This window comes from Macaca thibetana, chromosome X, assembly GCF_024542745.1.
Source record: "Macaca thibetana thibetana isolate TM-01 chromosome X, ASM2454274v1, whole genome shotgun sequence".
In the NCBI taxonomy this organism is placed as follows: Eukaryota; Metazoa; Chordata; class Mammalia; order Primates; family Cercopithecidae; genus Macaca; species Macaca thibetana.
In genome coordinates this window covers 47,953,049-47,965,726 of record NC_065598.1, presented here as the reverse complement: position 1 = coordinate 47,965,726, position 12,678 = coordinate 47,953,049, and the positions used below count along the sequence as shown (strand labels likewise).

The window sequence follows — 12,678 nt, the reverse complement described above, 5'->3', positions numbered from 1 at the left end:
TATTTGATATGCTAGATTATATGAAAAGCAATGTCAAATAATAAAATAATACTAATTGCTGTTTACACTTATGTAGATATGATATTGACGTTAATGTTATATGTTTACACTTACATAGATATGTTATTGATGTTAATGTTTATATGATCTGAAGATCATATAAAATTTACAGAGGTCTGATGATCCTGATGTGATGCTATCAGTCATGATTCTGGTTGTTATCTTAAAATGCTCTATATAATAGAAATATCTGAACTTTCATGTCAAATATTGAACTTTCATCAGATTTTAATCATCACTATTCTAAGTTTTTTCATCTACAGTGCTGATTCTTCTCTAAAAGCATCTAGAATCAGATTCATTAAAAAGATTCTAACAAGTACTGTTGAATATAGATTTCTAATATCTTTCAGATCAATGAACTAAATAATTTTTTTTCAAAACTCTAACAGAAACTGATGGGTTCATGCAACTGATCATCAAGATCAAGCAGAACAAAAATTAATTACATGAAGCTAAATAACTGATAAAGTTAATGTATTTTTGACCTTTTTTAAAAACTTTATTTGTTTGTTGGCTGGGTGCGGTGGCTCATAGCTGTAATCCCAGCACTTTGGGAGGCTGAGACAAGAGAATCCCATGAGTGCAGGAGTTCAAGACCAACCTGCGAAACATAGAAGACCCAGTTTCTAAAAAAAAATTAAGACAATAAAAACTTTCTTTTTAATTAAATGTTTTGTTTTCCACATATAAGAAAATTTTCTGGTGGGGTGGGGTTGCTCACTTTGGAAAGCGAAGGAGGGAGGATCGCTTGAGCCTAGGAGTTCAAGACCATTCTGGGCAACATGGCAAAACCCTGCCTCTACAAAAAATACAAAAAAAATTAACTGGGCAAGGTGGCACACGCCTGTGGTCCCAGCAACTTGGGAGGCCGAGGTGGGAGGATCAGTTGAGCTGAAAGGCAGAGGTTGCAGGGAGCTGTGTTTGCACAACTGCACTCCAGCCTGTGCAACAGGGCACAAACCTTTCTCAAAAAAAAAAAAAAAAAAAAAAAAAAGGAGAAAATTTTCTCTGTTAAAGTATCTATAGTTTATAACAATTTGGTTAAGTATACTTTTGTAAACTAAGATGGAAATGTTTGCTTTTTCTTTCTACTGGATTCCTCCAGAATTCGAAAACCATTTGTAAATATTCTTATGGCAATATGGTTATTTACACAGGTCCAGTAAAAACCTGCTCTTGGTGACTCATTCAACTCCAACATGGCAAAAATCTCCAGCCCTACAGAGACACAGCAGTGCATCGATTCCCCAATTTCTGTTTTCCAGAAATAGGCTGGAAAGGATGGTTACAACAGCATTCACCCCAAGATGGAGTTCCCAAGCTTCATGAATACGGAACGAGCTGCCTTCACAAAGAACCAGAAGCGCCCCAGTGTCCTTGAACACATGATGAAGAAACTGGACCTCACTAGTGATGGGCAGTTAGATTTCCAAGAGTTTCTGCATCTGATGGATGGCATGACTGTGGCTTACCGTGACTCTTTTCTCAAGGCTTCCCATTTCAAGAAGCGGATCTGAGGATCCCTTGGGCCTGGTTTCCAAGCCACCCCCTTTCCTTGCAGCCTTGCCATCACCATCTCCTCACAGCCCACACGTCCCCTGGGCCCAGCACACCTACCACCTCATGCAGGCCCTGCATGCAGGTAGTAATAAAACCATACTTCTCTTCTCTTTTCCTTTATTTATTTATTTTTTTGAGATGGGGGTCTCATTATGTTGGCCAGGCTGGTTTTGAACTCCTGGGCTCAAGTGGCCTCCCAAAGTTCTGGGAATACAGGTGTGAGGCATTGAACCTGGCCCCCCCCCCCTTTTTTTTAGGCACACACACACACACACACACAAAACCACCAAAAAAGCAACAACAACAACAACAAAACACCTCTGCTCTCTCTTTATAGAGGGATACAACTGAAAACATTGGTTATAGGGCTGGGCAAAGTGGCTTGCGCCTGTAATCCCAGCACTTTGGGAGGCTGAGGCAAGTGGATCACCTGCAGTTGGGAGTTTGAGACCAACCTGGGCAACATGGTGAAACCACATGTCTACTAAAAATACAAAGTTAGCCAGGCTTGGTGGCACACGCCTGTAATCCTGCCTACTCAGGAAGCTGAGGCAGGAGAATTGGTTGAACCCAAGAGGCGGAGGCTGCAGTGAGCTGAGATCTCACCACTGCACATCAGCCTGGGCGACAGATCAAGACCCTGTCTCAAAAAGAAAAAAAAATGAAACATTGGTTATATTACCAAGGCTTTCATCAAAATGCAAGGAATGGCTAACTTCAAGTATTTTTAGCTTTACAGTGAGTAAATAAAAACGGTCACTTTCCGGCAGGCCCAGGAACCTTGAGAATGTAGGTGAAATCTAGAGTCTGCCTTGGTTTCACTTTCTGTCCTCAAGAGGTTTTTAAATCTGAGATTCCTAAGTGATCAATATATAGAGAAAAAATTATGTTGCTAAAGAAAAGTTCTAATAGACCAGTTATTAGATTGTGGCTGTCTGCATTGTTTCGAGGTCTTGGTTTTTTGTTTGTTTGTATTTGAGACGGAATCTCTCTGTCACCAGGCTGGAGTGCAGTGGCGCGATCTTGGCTCACTGCAACCTGCACCTCCCCTGTTTAAGCGATTCTCCTGCCTCAGCCTCCAGAGTAGCTGGGACTACAGGCGCACGCCACCATGCCCAGTTAATTTTTGTATTTTTAGTAGAAATGGGGTTTCACCATGTTGGCCAGGATGGTCTTGATCTCTTGACCTCATGATCCACTCACCTCAGCCTCCGAAAGTACTGGGATTACAGGCATGAGCCACTGCGCCCAGTCGAGTTCTTGTTATCTACATATAGAATGGACTAATTCCAACCTTTCCCCATAAAATTACTAAAAACAGATTCTGCTCCATTCCTGAAGTCTGCTGATGAAAAGAGTTAAACTCTGGAAAACATTTGAAGAGATTTATTCTGAGCCAAATAGGAGTGACCATGGGCCATGACGCGGCCTCAGGAGGTCCTGAGTTGCCCAGGGTGGTCGGGGTGCAGCTTGGTTTTATACATTTTATGGAGACTCAATCAAATACATTTAAGAAATACATTGGTTTGGTCCAGAAAGGCAGGACAACTCAAAGCAGGGGCTTCCAGCTTGTGGGTAGATTTAAACATTTTCTGCTTGACAATTGGTTAGATTTATCTAAAAACTTGGGATGAGCCAGGCATGGTGGCTCACGCCTATAATCCCAGCACTTTGGGAGGCCAAGGTAGGCAGATCACCTGAAGTCAGGAGTTTGAGCCTAGCCTGCCCAACATGGTGAAACCTGGTCTCTATGAAAAATACAAAAAAATTAGCCAGATGTGGTGGCAGGTGCCTGTAATCGCAGCTACTCTGGAAGCTGAGGCAGTAGAATTGCTTGAACCCAGGAAGTGGACGTTGCAGTGAGCAAGGATCGTGGCACTGCACTCCAGCCTGGGTGACGGAGCAAGATTCCATATCAATAAAATAAAATAAAATGATTGCTAAGTAGTTTTGTATTATGATATTAGATTGTCAGTCTAATATTTGTTAAGCCAGTTCTCCAAACAGGATTATGTTGGCCTAGTGCTTCAAGATGATTGCCAATACAGATGGGACTAATAAGATGGAACATGTTGCTGACCTGCAGACAAAACTGCCTGATTTTTTTTTTTCTGACCTCTTTGTTGCTCAAATGTGGCCCATGTCCCTGATATCGACTCCCTTACCTTTCCCTTGACATGGGACAAAGACAACCGGCCCAGGTCCATCCTCGCATGGAGTGACAATGAAGCCTTACTTTAAGATGGCTGATCAGTGAGGTTTTCAAAGAAAGATGTTGATCAAAAGAGGGAATGTGAAAGCTGATTGTGCCAATGAATCAGCTTCTCCAGGGCCAATGAGCCTCATTCCAAAACAATATGTAACATTTTTCTTTTTTTTTATTATTATTATACTTTAAGTTCTAGGGTACATGTGCATAACGTGCAGGTTTGTTACATATGTATACTTGTGCCATGTTGCTGTGCTGCACCCATCAACTCGTCAGCACCCATCAACTCGTCATTTACATCAGGTATAAGTCCCAATGCAATCCCTCCCCCTGCCCCCCTCCCCATGATAGGCCCTGGTGTGTGATGTTCCCCTTCCCGAGTCCAAGTGATCTCATTGTTCAGTTCCCACCTATGAGTGAGAACATGCGGTGTTTGGTTTTCTGTTCTTGTGATAGTTTGCTAAGAATGATGGTTTCCAGCTGCATCCATGTCCCTACAAAGGACACAAACTCATCCTTTTTTATGGCTGCATAGTATTCCATGGTGTATATGTGCCACATTTTCTTAATCCAGTCTGTCACTGATGGACATTTGGGTTGATTCCAAGTCTTTGCATTACTGGGTATATACCCAAAGGATTATAAATCATGCTGCTATAAAGACACATGCACACGTATGTTTATTGCGGCACTATTCACAGTAACATTTTTCTTTCTTTCTTTTTTTTTTTTTTTTGAGACGGAGTCTTGCTCTGTCGCCCAGGCTGGAGTGCAGTGGCCGGATCTCAGCTCACCGAAAGCTCCGCCTCCCAGGTTCAGGCCATTCTCCTGCCTCAGCCTCCCGAGTAACTGGGACTACAGGCACCCGCCACCTCGCCCGGCTAGTTTTTTGTATTTTTTAGTAGAGATGGGGTTTCACCGGGCTAGCCAGGATGGTCTCGATCTCCTGACCTCGTGATCCGCCCATCTCGGCCTCCCAAAGTGCTGGGATTATAGGCTTGAGCCACCGCGCCTGGCCACTTCCAACTTCCCTTTGTTTGTTGGACATACTGAAGACCACCGCAGTCCGTGTGTATGTCCTGAATTGCAATTTTGTGATTCCCGAATAGAGCATTTGATTCAGGGATTTGTCTCTATAATTTATTTTGACTTTGACACAATTAACCAGTATGATATGTTTAAAGGTCGCCCCTCACTCTGACACGGTGAGTATTATACTGAATTTAAAAACTCATTCTAGGCTGGACATGGTGGCTCATGCCTGTAATCCCAGCTATTCCAGATGCTGAGACAGGAGAACAGCTTGAACTCGGGAGACGGAGGTTGCAGTGAGCCGACATTGCACCACTGCACCCCAGCCTGGGCAAGAAGAACGAAACTCCATCTCAAAAAAAAAAAAAAATTTTTTTTTCATCCTATTGTAATCCTGATAATTGCTTTGCTTTGCATCTTACTATGGACTTGTTGGATATCTAGGTGGCTGTAAACTACCCAGAGAAAGATAGAAACAGCAGTGGAGATAATTAGAAAATTGTAGTGTTACTATAAAAGAATAACAAACGGGGGAAATTGTAAGGGTAACTAAATATAAATTGAGTTTTTCCTCTTGCCAAAAGGGAAAAAGAGACCTTCCCCCATTTCACTTTCCTTAGAGTATTTCCTTGAGAAAATTTGTATTTGTAAATTCTTCCTTTGATATGTAAGCCTCTGGCCATCCTATGACCCAGGAATGTCTTGAACTTGAACTCCAGGCCTCAAATGATCCTCCAGCCTCAGCCTACCAAAGTGTTGGGATTACAGGCCTGAGCCACCACGCCCGGCCCCTGGAAATGTCTTTCTTTTCTTGGAGCCATCTTTGAAATGTGAACGTTGAGGAAGATGATGTCCTTGTCTCCCTGTCACCAGGGGAGTTTAGCCTAGGTGCCTAGCTCCACCTTGTAAGCACCTGCTTGTCATAGAGATATGAGTTTTATTTTTCCTCAGATAAAGGCAATTAACTAACACAGATGGGTACTCCAGTTACTAGGTGAATTTAGGACTTGCCTTGGAGCATTAGTTTTCACCCTTGGCTGCTGCTGTACAACCAGGCAAAGTAGCTACATGCCTGGACTTTCTGACTTCTGCTACCACTTTTGTTTGTTTGTTTGTTCGTTTTTTAGATGGAGTCTTGCTCTGTCACTCAGGCTGAAGTGTAGTGGTGTGATCTCAGCTCACTGCAACCTCTGCCTCCCAGGGTCAAGTGATTCTCCTATCTCAGTCTCCCAAGTAGCTGGGATTACAGGCGTGCACCACCATGCCCAGCTAATTTTTGTATTGTTGGTAGAGAAGGGGTTTCACCATGCTGCCCAGGCTGGTCTCAAATTCCTAACCTCATTCTCCACCTGCTTCGGCCTCCCAAAGTTTTGGGATTACAGGTGTGAGCCACCACACCTGGCCTCTGCTACCAGTTTTGGATTGTATGAGACACTACACTTCCAAGTGTGGGATCTGGCTTCCCAGACAGTTGCGAAAGGGGCAGGTGATGCAATCTAGAAGCATGGGGGAGTTCGTGCCTGTGGGGTAAATTTTGATCAATAAGAAAAGGAACCAGGAATGAGAGCCAGGTATGTAAATTCCCTCTCCTCTCCACTCCCCATGCACCGTTCCAAGCATGGTTTCTCAGTATAGTCTGTCTAGAGGTGTCCTGTATGGCCCAAAGCCTGTTTCCTTGGGAACCTGAGCTAAAACAATGGGCATTCAAACACTGAAGACAGTGTTACATGTGTGGAGGACCCAGACTTGGGCAGAGGAAAATTATCGCAATAAGGAAATGGACAATTTAAGGATTTGGAATAGAGGGAAGGACTAGAAGAACCAGTAGTAGAATAGCTTATGGGTAAAATTTTTGGAGAAAAAGGCAGTTCTGTTGATTTTTGCAGTGAACTGCTCAGCTCTGTAAAAAAAAAATATATATCTATATATCTCCTTTCTTTCCATCAGTCTCCCCTATGAAATCTTCCATACAGTATCCTTTTATAACTATCTATTGCCTGTGAGGTGAATTTTCTTTTTTTCTTTTTCTTTTTTATTTAGACATAGAGTCTCTGTCTCCCGGGCTGGAGTGCAGCGGCACGATCTCGGCTCACTGTAATCTCTGCCTCCTGAGTTCAAGTGATCCTCCTGCCTCAGTTGCCCTAGTAGGTGGGAATACAGGCGCCCACCACCAATGCCCAGCTATATATACATATATACACACATATATATACACGCACATATATATACATATATACACACATATATATACGCACATATATATACATATATACATACACACACACACACATATATATATATTGTATTTTTAGTAGAGATGGGGTTTCACTATCTTGGCCATGCTGGTCTCGAACTCTTGTCCTCAAGTGATCCACCCGCCTTGGACTACCAAAGTGCTGGGATTGTAGGCGTAAACCACTGCGCTCAGCTTGCCACTTTCCTTTTGGAGAATAAAACAGACTGAGTTTTGTGCCAAAATGCAGAGGAAGCCGCACCCAGACAGGTAATAAAATATTATATACACTCATAGGTAGGTTTTCTACATACCACTAATAACCATTTAGAAAACCAAATTGAGAAAAATTACACTTATATAGTGACAAAAGTAAATAAAATATCTAAAACCAGATGATTGGAGCAAGATAGAAGATAGATCCTGTGCCCCACTCAACATTGCATTGAACTGGGAAGAAAATGTTTTCAAGGATCAATTCTTAACAGTAGAGGAAAATAGGAAAACAGGTCAGTGGTCCACCAGAAATATTGAGACATTCCTGGGAGATAGAGTAGATGGGATCAGACTGATAGAGAAACCCAGGTAGAAAAGACCACGGCTCAAATCACTGTAGGAATGAGATGCTGTTTGTTTTTTGAGATAGAGACTTACTCTGTCACCCAGACTGGAGTTCAGTGGCGTGATCTCGGCTCCCTGCACTCTCTGTCTCCCGGATTCAAGGGAGTCTCCTGCCTCAGCCCCTGCAGTAACTGGGATTCAAAGGGGCCTGCCACCACGGCCGGCTAATTTTTGTATTTTCAGTAGAGACAGGGCTTTCGCTATGTTGGCCAGGCTGGTCTCGAGCTCCTGACCTCAAGTGATCTGCCTGCCTCAGCCTCAAAAAGTGCTGGCATCACGGTGTGAGTCACCGCGCCTGGCCAGGAGATGCTCTTTGTAATAAAGCCTCTGAAAAACTCCACACTCTGAATCAAAAAAACACGGAGCTGGAAAGGGCCTTAGGATAGTCATCAGGTAGGTTAATTTAAAAGTTCATTGGAAACATCTGAATCAGCCAGATTCCCCTCCAACACCACAGACAGATCGGCTGGCAGTAGCCACTTTTGCCTCTAAGATGAAACTCTGCTAATTGTTCATTAAAGAAAGTGAAGGCCTGGCGAGGTGTCTCACACTTGTCATCCCAGCACATTGAGAGGCTGAAGCAGGAGGATTGCTGAGGCCAGGAGATCGAGACCAGCCTGGGAAACATAGTGGACACCCTCTCTAGAAAAAAATACAAAAACTAGCTGGGTGTGGTGGCATGTTCCTGTACTTCCAGCTAGTTTGGAAGCGGAAATGGGAGAATCCCTGGAGCCTGGGAGATCGAGGCTGCAGTGAGCTGGACTTGCATCACTGCACTCCAGCCTGGGAGACAGAGTGAGATCCTGTCTCAAAAAACCACAAAAGTAGTGTATCATGACTTGGTGTAAATTCAGCCCTTCACAAAAATAATGAAGGAGAGAAACACATTTGTGGAGAGGGGACCATGTTCACTCATTATCTACACATGATAGACAGATAGTCAGGAGCTTTATACATCCAAGGAATGTAAGGAAAAATGTTCCCTGTCATGACTCAGAATCTTCCAGCCACCCTTCCTTGCACCTGTCTGGAGGGCTGGGGGACCCAACTTATGGATCCCATTTTCCCAGGGAGAAAGAAAAATTAAACCCTTCAGTATCTCTCTTGGGGCATCCTCTCCTCTATTTGCATGGAGGATAAGGCACTCAATATCTAGTAGCTGAATGTTACATTTGTTTAGTACAGAACCATATTGGGATAAAATAGAATTTGTTTCCTCTGAGACACAGGTAAAGGTACGTCCACACTGACCCGGGTGGCAGCCACCTCTTCCTGCAGTGCCAGGCAGGGCATGCTCACAGATCTGGGGAACCTCTGCTGCTCCTGGAGCCCCACAACCTCCTTCCTGGCACCCTGTCCCTCTGGTGGCTCTGACAGCCCACACTTGGCCTTGGGTCTCCCAGCTTCTTTGCCTGCCCCTCTTCTGCCCACCCTGCATATCTCTGTCTCCCACTGTCCCTGCTGTGACTACGACTGCCTCTCCATCCTTGCACTCTCTCTCCCCTAGCGCTCCTTGTCTTGGGTAAATGAACCCACAGCCTCTACATTGTGATCGGGGGCAGAACCCGGGGCTTGTTCAATTCTCCCTCCGTCCATCACACACACCTGTCCTCCTTAATGTTTCTAGAGTCAGTGAGCTCCAAACTCAGCTTCTCCTGCACCTGCCAGCTGTAGGACCTGTGACAAGACGCCTACCATCTGTCTGGGACTCCGTCTCTCATCTATCTATCATATAGATATAATGATGATAGTGTCCTCCTTCCAAGGCTGGGGAGAACCAGGAGGCCAAGGTGATGGGCTACAGATAGTCAAAACAGCTCTGATCCTGCCTCCACCTGGGGCTGGTGTTTCAAGTCTGTTGTGTGTGAATGGAGCCTTAATGTCTTCATTCACACACAATGATTTGTTCTAAAACAGACTCCCCTCTGCCCTTCCCTTCCCCACAACTGTTTCCCCTCTGCACTGTGCAGTGGTACCTGTGAGAAATAACTGACCCATTTCAAATCATTGTCCCCACCCCATCCCTGAGGCCCTTGCTTGGTGAGACCCTTGATGGGCAGTCTCATGCTTCTGTCCAGGGGACTTTCCCACCGTTGCTCCCCTGCATGGAGACTAAGTGGACTCTTCTATTCCCTGTCTATCACAGGGTCTACAGTGCACGCATCTTCCTAATTCCTCCACATTTCCCAGAGGACGATTTCATCTGTGTCTCCTCCCACATACTCCCAAATGGACCATCCCAGCCCTAGAACTTGAAAATCGTTCAGAGAGCGAAGGCCAAGATGCCCAACCACTTGCTGCATAATCCTGCTCCAGGACTGAAGTGTATGGTCGCTATCAAAATAAAAACTGGAGGCCAGGCAAGGAGGTTCATGCTTGTAATTCCAGCACTTTAGGAGGCCAAGGTGGGAGGATCGCTTGAGTCCAGGAGTTCGAGACTAGCCTGGGTAACATAGTGAGACTCTGTAGGCAAAACCTAAAAAAAAATTAGTAGATCATGATGGTACGTGCCTGTAGTCACAGCTACTCTGGAGGCTGAGGTGGGAGGATCGCTTGAGCCCAGGAGTTCAAGGCTGCATTGAGCTATGCTCATTTCCCTGCACTCCAGTCTGGACAGAGCAAGTCCCTGTCTCTAGAACAAACAAACAAACAAACAAACAAACAAACCCAACAACTTGAAATATCCTCCTCTAGAATGGTGGTCAGGAACATCTGTCTGCCTTGTTCCCTGATGTCTCTCCAGCACCTAGAACAGCGCTCAGCACCAGTTCGCACTCATTAGGGTTTTGTTGAATAAATGACTCTTTGAAAGCAGCAATTGCACTTCTAAGAATCTATACTAAAGAAATATTTACACACGTGCACAGAACTGTGTGCACAATAATGAGAGGAACAAACAATTGGGGAACATTTGCAAATGCTTATTAACTGTCAGTGACTGATAGAGGGGAATCGGATGAAGGGAGTGCATGCTGAACAGGAAATGGAGTGAGGGGGGCTTGACCAGGACGCATGGCAATGGAGAAAAACAGATGGGAGATGCTTATAGTGGTACTTGGTGTGTGTGTGGCGTGGCGGGGGGGGGGGGGGGCGGTGTAAATGCAGAGGAGAAAATCTGAAATTAAACACTCAGAACTGCCCTCAGTAGTCACATCTGGGGAGAGAGGAGACTAGTGCTATGCTATGGAGAGAATACCTGAAAATACTTGTTTCTAAGGCAGGTGCATGGATACACAAATTGAAATATACGTTAAGTATGTCTTGTTCATCAATGAAAACACTAATATCTAACAGAATGGCACACTGTAGGAAAATACAACGGAAAGGCTAACATCGAACTCTTGGCACACTAAGAAAAATGATGCTCAACTTTGCACTGTTGTGAACACTCGCTTTCACTTGCTATGCACCTGATGATGAGGGGTCCACAGCCATGCCTATGTTCGTGAAAGATTGCCACGTTCTGCTTCTCATCATCGGCATGTGTCACATCCCTGAGGGTGAGGCAAGAAGAGAGAAGGTAAGTAAGTGGCAGTGAGTTCCCACTGCCCGATAACTCAATCTCAACTCCTCCTGACCTGCAGACCCTGCACACTCCGATTCTGCCCTACCTCAGGACCCACACAGGCCTTCCACGATTCCTTGAAATAAACCATCTGCACATGCCACAGTGACTTCCTCGCCTGGTTTATCCATTCCTAGGCTAGTGGAAGGTGTGGCCCGCATATCAGGGCTGACCTGGGGTTTGGGATCCCACAGCATCCTGGGTAGGGAGGATCCCTGCATATACAGGCAAGGGAGTAGAAAGAGCATGGGAGATCTCATCATTCAGCCTCAATGCTGTACTCTAGAAAATTATGAGAAGGGAATGATTTGGGGAACAAGTGACAAGATGGGATACCAGTACCATAACAGAAGAGCACATCTGCAGGGATGTGGGGGATGAGCCGAAGGTTCACTTACGGAGTTACTTGTTGTCTTCCTCAGGGTCGCTGATCTCTTCATAAATCACCAACTGCTTTCTCTCACGCAGTCTGTGGGTCCAGGTATGTTTCCCCCTTTTGGGTCCTATGATGGGGAAGATTGGAAAATGAGGGTTGGGTAGGCTGGAGAGTGTTAGTCTCTGTTTACTCAAAAAAAGGAGATGCCTCGCTGCTCCCAAGTGCCCATGTGTCTTCTTTATCCAGTTTCTCATTCTCTGGCTTAGAGAGGCTGATACCTTAGACCCATTATTACTATATCCGTTAGAGTAGTCTGTGAAAAATCTCAATGTAATTGAGAGTCTGGTATACAGAAGATTTGGAGAATAGCATTCTAAGAATTCACAAGGTCTATAAAAGGAAGAGCTTCTATAAAATACAAGGGATCCCACATAAGCTTGTAGACAGCTGCTGAGAGAGTAAATGTACATAGAGAGGGGACAAAACACTGCTGGGAAAGATGGTGTGTGGAGATGAATACAGGGAAGGGAGAGGGAAAGAAATGGTTTGCTGAAATTAATCTAGGTAGCAAAGAAAGCAGTACTAGATACGGCATACCACCCTACCGAGGAACGAACACTGAATGTGGAATTAGGTGAGGTGGTACCCATACGAATTCTGGCTACACTGGGAAGTGTCACTGACCAACATTGTTAAGCTACATTTACACAGCTTCTTCACTTATGAAATAGTGAAAAATACATGTAAAACAGGCTAAGGGAAAGTCCTCTCTGAGCTTGCAAACACTTTAAATATAGTAGTAACAAAAGCTAATACTTTTCATGATCCTTCTTTGAATTTGTTCTCCACACTGGCAACCCAACTCACAGATCCCTTGACCCTCTAAACCAGAGTTGAATCTGCGCTTGTGGAATCACTCATTCAAGGGCCTCTGAGGGATACCCTGGGCTGGGATCCCCAGGTGTAGACGAGGCCCTCAAGGGTTTCACAGTAGAAAGGGACCAACAGTCAAGCGATTC

General features: G+C 44.7%; 1 pseudogene; it reads left to right on the top strand.

Annotated features, from left to right (window-relative positions):
* Positions 1–1,262: 1,262 nt before the first annotated feature.
* LOC126945764 (protein S100-A11-like) lies at positions 1,263–1,580 on the top strand (annotated as a pseudogene).
* The last annotated feature ends 11,098 nt before the right edge of the window (positions 1,581–12,678 follow it).